Consider the following 10,701-nt stretch of genomic DNA (forward strand, 5'->3'; position numbering starts at 1 on the left):
TTACCGAACTTAGTTCAAAGTCTGACTTGAACGTAGCTTTGGAAAGTTTGTGTTCCTCATTGTGTTACCTCCTTATTAGCATTGTAAAGGCAATTGTCACCACTCCCTAACTAAACACTCATCGTTACTACACTCTCATCATTATCATTACTTGTTGATGTTCAATACAAAAATTCTACATACATATTTGTCTTCACTACAGAATTATTTTCATTGCACCTTAGTCTTCATTACTCCTTGTTTCAGCTACATCCGTATCTTCCATTCATTCTTATATCTTATAGTAGTTACATCTTTACAATATCTTTATATCTTCTCCCTTCCGTCTTTTGGAAAATTGAAAATGAGAGGGAAGGATTTCGTCTCCCGCTCCCTCCCCTTTTAGTCACCTTGTACGCCACGCAAGGAATACGAGGCAAGTATTCTTTCTTCCCTATCCCCAGGGATAACAGCACCTGGTGTTCCCAGACGGTCACCCATCCAAGTACTAACCAGACCCAACGGTGCTTAACTTCCCTGATCGGACGATATATGCATATATATGTATATATATATATATATATATTTTTTTTTTTTTTTTCATACTTTGTCGCCGTCTCCCGCGTTTGCGAGGTAGCGCAAGGAAACAGACGAAAGAAATGCCCCCCCCCCCCCCCATACACATGTATATACGTCCACACACGCAAATATACATACCTACACAGCCTTCCATGGTTTACCCCACACGCTTCACATGCCTTGATTCAATCCACTGACAGCACGTCAACCCCTGTATACCACATCGCTCCAATTCACTCTATTCCTTGCCCTCCTTTCACCCTCCTGCATGTTCAGGCCCCGATCACACAAAATCTTTTCACTCCATCTTTCCACCTCCAATTTGGTCTCCCTCTTCTCCTCGTTCCCTCCACCTCCGACACATATATCCTCTTGGTCAATCTTTCCTCACTCATTCTCTCCATGTGCCCAAACCATTTCAAAACACCCTCTTCTGCTCTCTCAACCACGCTCTTTTTATTTCCACACATCTTTCTTACCCTTACGTTACTTACTCGATCAAACCACCTCACACTACACATTGTCCTCAAACATCTCATTTCCAGCACATCCATCCTCCTGCGCACATCTCTATCCATAGCCCACGCCTCGCAACCATACAACATTGTTGGAACCACTATTCCTTCAAACATACCCATTTTTGCTTTCCGAGATAATGTTCTCGACTTCCACACATTTTTCAAGGCTCCCAAAATTTCGCCCCCTCCCCCACCCTATGATCCACTTCCGCTTCCATGGTTCCATCCGCTGACAGATCCACTCCCAGATATCTAAAACACTTCACTTCCTCCAGTTTTTCTCCATTCAAACTCACCTCCCAATTGACTTGACCCTCACCCCTACTGTACCTAATAACCTTGCTCTTATTCACATTTACTCTTAACTTTCTTCTTCCACACACTTTACCAAACTCAGTCACCAGCTTCTGCAGTTTCTCACATGAATCAGCCACCAGCGCTGTATCATCAGCGAACAACAACTGACTCACTTCCCAAGCTCTCTCATCCCCAACAGACTTCATACTTGCCCCTCTTTCCAGGACTCTTGCATTTACCTCCCTAACAACCCCATCCATAAACAAATTAAACAACCATGGAGACATCACACACCCCTGCCGCAAACCTACATTCACTGAGAACCAATCACTTTCCTCTCTTCCTACACGTACACATGCCTTACATCCTCGATAAAAACTTTTCACTGCTTCTAACAACTTGCCTCCCACACCATATATTCTTAATACCTTCCACAGAGCATCTCTATCAACTCTATCATATGCCTTCTCCAGATCCATAAATGCTACATACAAATCCATTTGCTTTTCTAAGTATTTCTCACATACATTCTTCAAAGCAAACACCTGATCCACACATCCTCTACCACTTCTGAAACCGCACTGCTCTTCCCCAATCTGATGCTCTGTACATGCCTTCACCCTCTCAATCAATACCCTCCCATATAATTTACCAGGAATACTCAACAAACTTATACCTCTGTAATTTGAGCACTCACTCTTATCCCCTTTGCCTTTGTACAATGGCACTATGCACGCATTCCGCCAATCCTCAGGCACCTCACCATGAGTCATACATACATTAAATAACCTTACCAACCAGTCAACAATACAGTCACCCCCTTTTTTAATAAATTCCACTGCAATACCATCCAAACCTGCTGCCTTGCCGGCTTTCATCTTCCGCAAAGCTTTTACTACCTCTTCTCTGTTTACCAAATCATTTTCCCTAACCCTCTCACTTTGCCCCACCACCTCGACCAAAACACCCTATATCTGCCACTCTGTCATCAGACACATTCAACAAACCTTCAAAATACTCATTCCATCTCCTTCTCACATCACCCCTACTTGTTATCACCTCCCCATTTACGCCCTTCACTGAAGTTCCCATTTGCTCCCTTGTCTTACGCACCCTATTTACCTCCTTCCAGAACATCTTTTTATTCTCCCTAAAATTTACTGATAGTCTCTCACCCCAACTCTCATTTGCCCTTTTTTTCACCTCTTGCACCTTTCTCTTGACCTCCTGTCTCTTTCTTTTATACTTCTCCCACTCAATTGCATTTTTTCCCTGCACAAATCGTCCAAATGCCTCTCTCTTCTCTTTCACTAATACTCTTACTTCTTCATCCCACCACTCACTACCCTTTCTAAACAGCCCACCTCCCACTCTTCTCATGCCACAAGCATCTTTTGCGCAATCCATCACTGATTCCCTAAATACATCCCATTCCTCCCCCACTCCCCTTACTTCCATTGTTCTCACCTTTTTCCATTCTGTACACAGTCTCTCCTGGTACTTTCCCACACAGGTCTCCTTCCCAAGCTCACTCACTCTCACCACCTTCTTCACCCCAACATTCACTCCTCTTTTCTGAAAACCCATACTAATTTTCACCTTAGCCTCCACAAGATAATGATCAGACATCCCTCCAGTTGCACCTCTCAGCACATTAACATCCAAAAGTCTCTCTTTCGCACGCCTGTCAATTAACACGTAATCCAATAATGCTCTCTGGCCATCTCTCCTACTTACATAAGTATACTTATGTATATCTCGCTTTTTAAACCAGGTATTCCCAATCATCAGTCCTTTTTCAGCACATAAATCTACAAGCTCTTCACCATTTCCATTTACAACACTGAACACCCCATGCATACCAATTATTCCCTCAACTGCCACATTACTCACCTTTGCATTCAAATCACCCATCACTATAACCCGGTCTCGTGCATCAAAACCGCTAACACACTCATTCAGCTGCTCCCAAAACACTTGCCTCTCATGATCTTTCTTCTCATGCCCAGGTGCATATGCACCAATAATCACCCACCTCTCTCCATCAACTTTCAATTTTACCCATATTAATCGAGAATTTACTTTCTTACATTCTATCACATACTCCCACAACTCCTGTTTCAGGAGTATTGCTACTCCTTCCCTTGCTCTTGTCCTCTCACTAACCCCTGACTTCACTCCCCAGACATTTCCAAACCACTCTTCCCCTTTACCCTTGAGCTTCGTTTCACTCAGAGCCAAAACATCCAGGTTCCTTTCCTCAAACATACTACCTATCTCTCCTTTTTTCACATCTTGGTTACATCCACACACATTTAGGCACCCCACTCTGAGCCTTCGAGGAGGATGATCACTCCCCGCGTGACTCCTTCTTCTGTTTCCCATTTTAGAAAGTTAATACAAGGAGGGGAGGATTTCCGGCCCCCCGCTCCCGTCCCCTCTAGTCGCTTTCTACGACACGCGAGGAATACGTGGGAAGTATTCTTTCACCCCTATCCCCAGGGATAATATATATATATATATATACATATACACACACACACACATACACACACATACGCACATACACACACACACACACACATACATATATATACATATGAAAAATGTAAGAAACAATTTAGAAAACAAACTTATATATATATATATAATATATATATATATATATATATATATATACATATATGTATATATATATATATATATATATATACAAGACTGAAAACAATGAATTTCCCAAATAAAAAATGGAGGCGCCGGTGTTTGAACCCGGGTCCTCTCGCATGCCAAGCAAGCGCTCTACCACTGAGCTACGCCCCCAAGAACATATTTTGGCACTTAGTATTATATAAAGCAATGAGATTACCACGGCAAAATACTGTTTGACCGACCGTTGCCGACTAGCCGGCAAAATAACCGCAGGGTAAATCTCCATGTTGCTGTCGTGTTTTCCTCTCAATTTTCCACGAAGAATTGAGTTTTACTTTTTTATTTTCGTTGCAATAGACTGGAACTAAGCAATAGACTGGAACTAAGTAATAGAATGGAACCAAAGAATAGACTGGAACTAAGCTGACCTGGTATGAGGTCAGAGCCCTCATCATCATCCCTGCTAATTACCGGAAGCAGATTAAGTCGTTCCACAACCGATGTCCGGCCCATGTTAACTCTGATGTGCCCAGCAGTTGGAGGAGGATCGCCAGAAGCTTCTGGAAGATTTCAAGGACGTCTTGGTGGACCTGACACTTTCAGATAAGGTCGAAAACCCCAATTTATTGTGAAGATCTTCACTATAACGTTGGACGAACATACTGAATGTTGCACACATGTGATGCGGACAAAATGAAAAAAGAAAAAGACAAAAAATATGTCTGGTGTGGGTCTCGAACCCACGACCTTGAGTGTGTGAGACTCACGCTCTACCACTGAGCTAACCAGACAATAGAAAGTACGTCTGTTTCTTCAATTTGAATTAATGAAAATCTTTGCGAGGCAGCGTTTAGAAAAGAGAGATGTCTTTGACGAAATTTACTTACTTGGCTTATTCTTCGGTTCCTCATTATCGAAAGTAAACATACTGAAGGATATATATATATATATATATATATATATAATATATATATATATATATATATATATATATATAATATATATATATATATATATATATATATATATATATATTGGAAAGGATCACAATTTTGCGCGTGATCAAGTATATTCCTATGAGTCCACGGGGAAATGAAACTTGACAAGTTCCCATGTGCACTTTCATGTAATAACCACATCATCAGGGGAGACACAAGAGAGAAATATAACAGTCAGTTGATATACAACGAAGAGACGTAGCTAGTACGCCATTTGGTAAACATGTGATTGTCCGAGACAGACAACAAGCGTATCATAAACTAATTATGTGGACAAGGTGAATTCCTTACAAATTTTATCAACACTAAATTTATGCAATTTGTATAGACAATCACTTATATCAAGATTATAATTCTTTGTGCATTTAATAATAGAAGATTCAATGATATTTCTCGTGGTACTGGAGTTAGAGATTATAATGCCATCTCAGTTATTAACTCTAACTCCAGTACCACGAGAAATATCACTGAATCTTCTATTATTAAATACACAAAGAATTATAAACCTTAAGGAAACATGCAACATGGCGGTCAAACTATGAGATGCACAAATGAAGTTTATGAATGGAATATCAGTGAGACGAACTAGTTGATGAATGATGAATGAAAGTGTAATAAAGTCATGATGAATGAATGAAAGTGTAATAAAGTCATGATGAATGAATGAAAGTGTAATAAAGTCATGATGAATGAACGAAAGTGTAATAAAGTCATGATGAATGAATGAAAGTGTAATAAAGTCATGATGAATGAATGAAAGTGTAATAAAGTCACAGTTTAAAAGGACAAAATATGAATGGCAGCCAGGGAAGAGTGGCCCAGGTAAATGGAAGGGTTGAAAAGTTCGCGTTATGTGACGAATTTTGATAGATTTTGCAAGTTTCCTTTCCTATGATGGAACGTAAAAGTTTGTGCTTAGTTCTAGAGACAGAGTTCATAGGTTTATGTTTTAATGATGAACATCAAAGGATACCATTAATTTAACTGACTTTAAAAATGTTCAATTAAATGAAGCATTACACAACACAAGCTGCTTTTTGGCGGAGTTAAAAATTCGCATTTTTTTGCTAATTGTAAAGTAGGTGTTAAATTGACGGACTTAAAAGTTCGAGTTTCAGCTTTAAACCTTGTGTTTGTATGACGTATCTTAGAGTACTTGTTAATATAATGCAAGTGGAAGGTTTACGTTTAAAAGATGGTGTTTAAATGTTAATTAATGAATGACAGTTAAATGGGCAGATTTTAAGTTCGCGTTTACGTGGGCCACTTTAAGGTTAAGGTTCGTACGTACCAGGTTGACCAGATGGCGGTAGTGTGTAGACACAGCCATACCAGGTCGTATTTATCATCATTAAAGTCACCTTCCTTACTTACTTATGGCGGCGATGAAATTCACTGGTTCTTGATTCTGCACCAATTAACCTATCAGATAATGGTACAATGTTTGCCTGGTGTTGCATATATCACGTCTGTTGTTGAAACACAAGAATGCCAGATGACTTTGGGAGTGGATGATAATGTAAAGATCAATATAAATGTGGGAAATCTTGAACCGCCATCACCAGACACAACACATGTTTGGATCTGGCGGGGGAGGGACTTGCCTGTGACGTCACGATGCCCCGCCTCCAGCCTGGCGCCGCTCTGTGTGTGTGTGTGTGTGTGTGTGTGTGTGTGTGTGTGTGTGTGTGTGTGTGTGTGTGTGTGAGCTCATCTTTTGTGACTGTTATGTGTGTTGCCCGTTTTCTTAACCATATGTGTATGTATCGTGTCTTTTAGTTACTTGTACACACACACACACACACACACACACACACACACACACACACACACACACAGACACACAGACACACACACAGAGGCAAGCCAGGAAACTTAAAGACAAGATGGAACTCAGTGGGATATTCATCCACTGTGATAAATCCAGGTAAGAGAAGGAGAGAAGCTGTGTATACAACCACAATGTAAGTAAGATGTAGCTTCATCATCATCAGTAAACATACCTGGTGTTGTAAACCTCTATCATATCGCCCATTACAAGTCTTGTTATCTTCATCATAAGGGAGGATTCTGAGACTTGCTATCAATGTTGTCATCTTCGCTCAATAATCGTGGAGAAATGTTTGTACACTCTAATACAGTGATCAATATTGTAGGTCATAATGTAAGTGGTGTGTGACTAACTATAGCTGTAATATTACCTGTTCATTCTTGCTACTAACACATGACACCAAGTTGCCTGTTAGTCTTATTACGTACATTAATACACTGTTGTCTTGGCTTTACATCTCTACTAACGATGACACCTAAATCCTTCTCCTGCCTTGATAGTTTTATTTCCACATCTTAAGATGATACTGCAGTTTGCCTGCTATGTGTACATAGTGTAAACATATGTCTACGGTGAATATCACTGGCCATTGTACACTGTACAACGATAGCCTGTTAAGATCTTCCTGCAATGTAATAAGATTCTGTTTAACTCGTAAACACGATTTCATTGCACGTAGGAAAAATTTGATATAAATCTAAAGTTAACATTTTCAAAGAGAAGTACAGAACAAGACAGATCACATTTATTATATCACATATCAGTTCACCAGGTAAAGACACCATTATAACATATTGTGAAACTAATATATAGCATGATTCATGTACAAGGACCATCTTCTACACATGACCAATATTTCACAACCATCACAAAATGATTCACTGATAAAGCCAGTGTATGTAATGTCCTTCCTTTTCCTCAGCTCATTAGGCATTTTCCGTGAGCCAACCTATATGTTATTTGTCCCCTCATTTGTGACCTTGTAGTTGTTGTACGGTGGAGTAATACTTGACTTGCTATACTGACACAAGCCACTGTTGGCTAAATTATGAAAAAATGAAGAGAATTGTTTCTTGAAAGATTTATCAAATCTAAGGCGCTTACTCTAAGTCATTCATCCTTTTCTTCTTTTTAGGAGTCAATTACAAATTAAGACAACTAGTTTTCCATTACAAGGATTATAGAACTCATACAATCAATTCAAAATTTACATAGTAGGTATACATTCCATTAGAATGTGTTTAGATGAAATTCTAATTCTTTAATGTTCTCATCAATCCAACCTATGAAAAAACTTTACATGACAAATAAAGCCAGATAACAGTGTGTCATAAGACCAGAGCCCCTGCCAAGCTGGGACTTGGCCAAACATAAACAACCACTTTCTTATAGACGATTAGTCAAGGTTCTGGGTCGAGCACCAGGATCTATTGACCTCTGACATAATATATTTTCTCTGATCCTTCATCATCACCACCACACTCCCGGCACCCATCAATAAACCCTTCCCAAATTCCTCACTTCCTTATAAACTCGTCCATGTAGTCAACAATTAAGAAACCTAAACCGACCAAAAAGCATTACGTTGTTCAACAATGTAAACCCCAGCTAGGGTGAGCCTTAGATTACCATAGAATACAGATGGCAAAAGTTTATTTTCCCTGTGGATTTCTACCGGAAATACGTGAGATATTATATCTATACAGATTATCTTATACGATAACGAATAAAATCCCATAACTTTTCTGTAGCACAGGGTACAGAAATGTATGTAACGTGAAACCGGTAGAATTAACATATCTAACATAAAGATTTCTATTTTGCAGATAACATAAATGTTTTACATGTAGAAATCATTGATACCTTGAACAAACTAAACATAATATCATCAAATTTTATATTACAAGTTTTTTATCCGGGTTTTACGCATTAAAACGATATTGTTTACAGAAACGTAATGTAGTTATTATCAGCACAAGGTTTAGAAGGTCTTAAACAAGTTATGAGTTTATATTCTTCAAAACTTTAGTACGATCCAATGATTATACTTTGAAAAATAGACTTGTTTATTTTGCTGTGAAGAACACTAATGAAAAATTATTTACGTTTTCCTTTAAGATATATTTCATGAATTAAAGGACTTTTTAGAGAAAACTTATATATATATATATATATATATATATATATATATATATATATATATAATATATATATATATATATATATATTTTTTTTTTTTTCATACTATTCGCCATTTCCCGCGATAGCGAGGTAGCGTTAAGAACAGAGGACTGGGCCTTTGAGGGAATATCCTCACCTGGCCCTCTTCTCTTTCCTTCTTTTGGAAAAAAAAAAAAAAAAAAAAAATATACATATATATATATATATAATATATATATATATTATATATATATATATATATATATATATATATATATATATATATATATATATATATATATATCTCCACAAGACACAAAAATGCAGTTTGATAAACTAACGTTCATTAAATGACAAATAAAGAATATGATATGTGAATTTCAACAATACTATTGATGTTATAAAACCACATATGGCATACGCAAATTTTTCAAATCATCAAAAGTAATAAGAGATGAAGCAGTCCGGAGGTAACTTGTGGAAGACAGAGTAGAGTGGCTAGGCTCAGAAGCATGTTCTCCACTTCAACTGACTAATGATATGTTAAGACAACACAAACCACATACATCGATTGTGAGGATGGAATCAGGGATGAAACATTTATAACTAGAAAGGTTAAAGATACAAAGATGATGAAATACCTTTACCTGGGATCAGTAGCACCTGTGGCAATGGACACACATTTGTAATGCTTGATCACTTACAACTGATCAACTTTAATACGAAAGTCTTAGGTATTGTCCCTCAGGAAAACTTTTTATGAATATTTATAAAACACATATATATGTTAGATATACACTATCTCTAGAATATATCTTTACCCGGGACGCGTAACACTTGTGTGGATAGACACAACTTTGTAATGCATGATCCATTACACGAAATGAACTTCACTAACGAAGAGTTATACAACGCGTTGTTGGAGAACATTAATCAAATACCTATACAGAATTTTTATCTTAGATAAAAGGCATTTATTACAAGTGAACATAAAGAAATGATGATGAAAGAAACGGGACGTACATATAGATATTTTATTAAGTGATGAAATACTCCTGCCTCAAACTAGCCCCTTTTATTGGATTTTCTGTGGTTTATATTTATAAATGTTTACATTTAACATCTTTTTATTTCTTCTAACATCTTACGATTTCAGGCTTAAAGACCTTGGTTCTGAACAACCATTATAATGCAACACAATACATAATTACCATAAACAAATCATTTATCACAATAACCATTGTGTTTGTACCAGATTCTTTACGTCCTCAATCACGTTTGTTAATATATAAGGAATTTTTCCGCCACATTTCAATACATAACATATATCTACACGTGTGTAAATATATGTATATGTTTTTATAAATTTTTTCTTTGGCTTTTATAATTAAGGTGTAAGATATCCATCTGAAGAAAATACTAGATAATATTATAGGTTATGTGTGTGTGTGTGTGTGTGTGTGTGTGTGTGTGTGTACAAGTAACTAAAAAACACGATACATACACATAAGGTTAAGAAAACGGGCAACACACATAACAGTCACATAAGATGAGATCACACACACACACACACACACACACACACACACACACAGAGCGGCGCCAGGCTGGAGGCGGGGCATCGTGACGTCACAGGCAAGTCCCTCCCCCCGCCAGATCCAAACATGTGTTGTGTCTGGTGATGGCGGTT

General features: G+C 37.9%; 1 non-coding gene across 1 annotated transcript; it reads right to left on the bottom strand.

The window, feature by feature from the left end:
• Positions 1–4,741: 4,741 nt before the first annotated feature.
• On the bottom strand, positions 4,742–4,813 carry TRNAV-CAC (transfer RNA valine (anticodon CAC)). The gene has a single exon. It is a non-coding gene; the product is annotated as a tRNA-Val (tRNA).
• Positions 4,814–10,701: the final 5,888 nt, after the last annotated feature.

The sequence above is a fragment of the Panulirus ornatus genome, chromosome 42 (assembly GCF_036320965.1).
Source record: "Panulirus ornatus isolate Po-2019 chromosome 42, ASM3632096v1, whole genome shotgun sequence".
Lineage (NCBI taxonomy): Eukaryota > Metazoa > Arthropoda > Malacostraca > Decapoda > Palinuridae > Panulirus > Panulirus ornatus.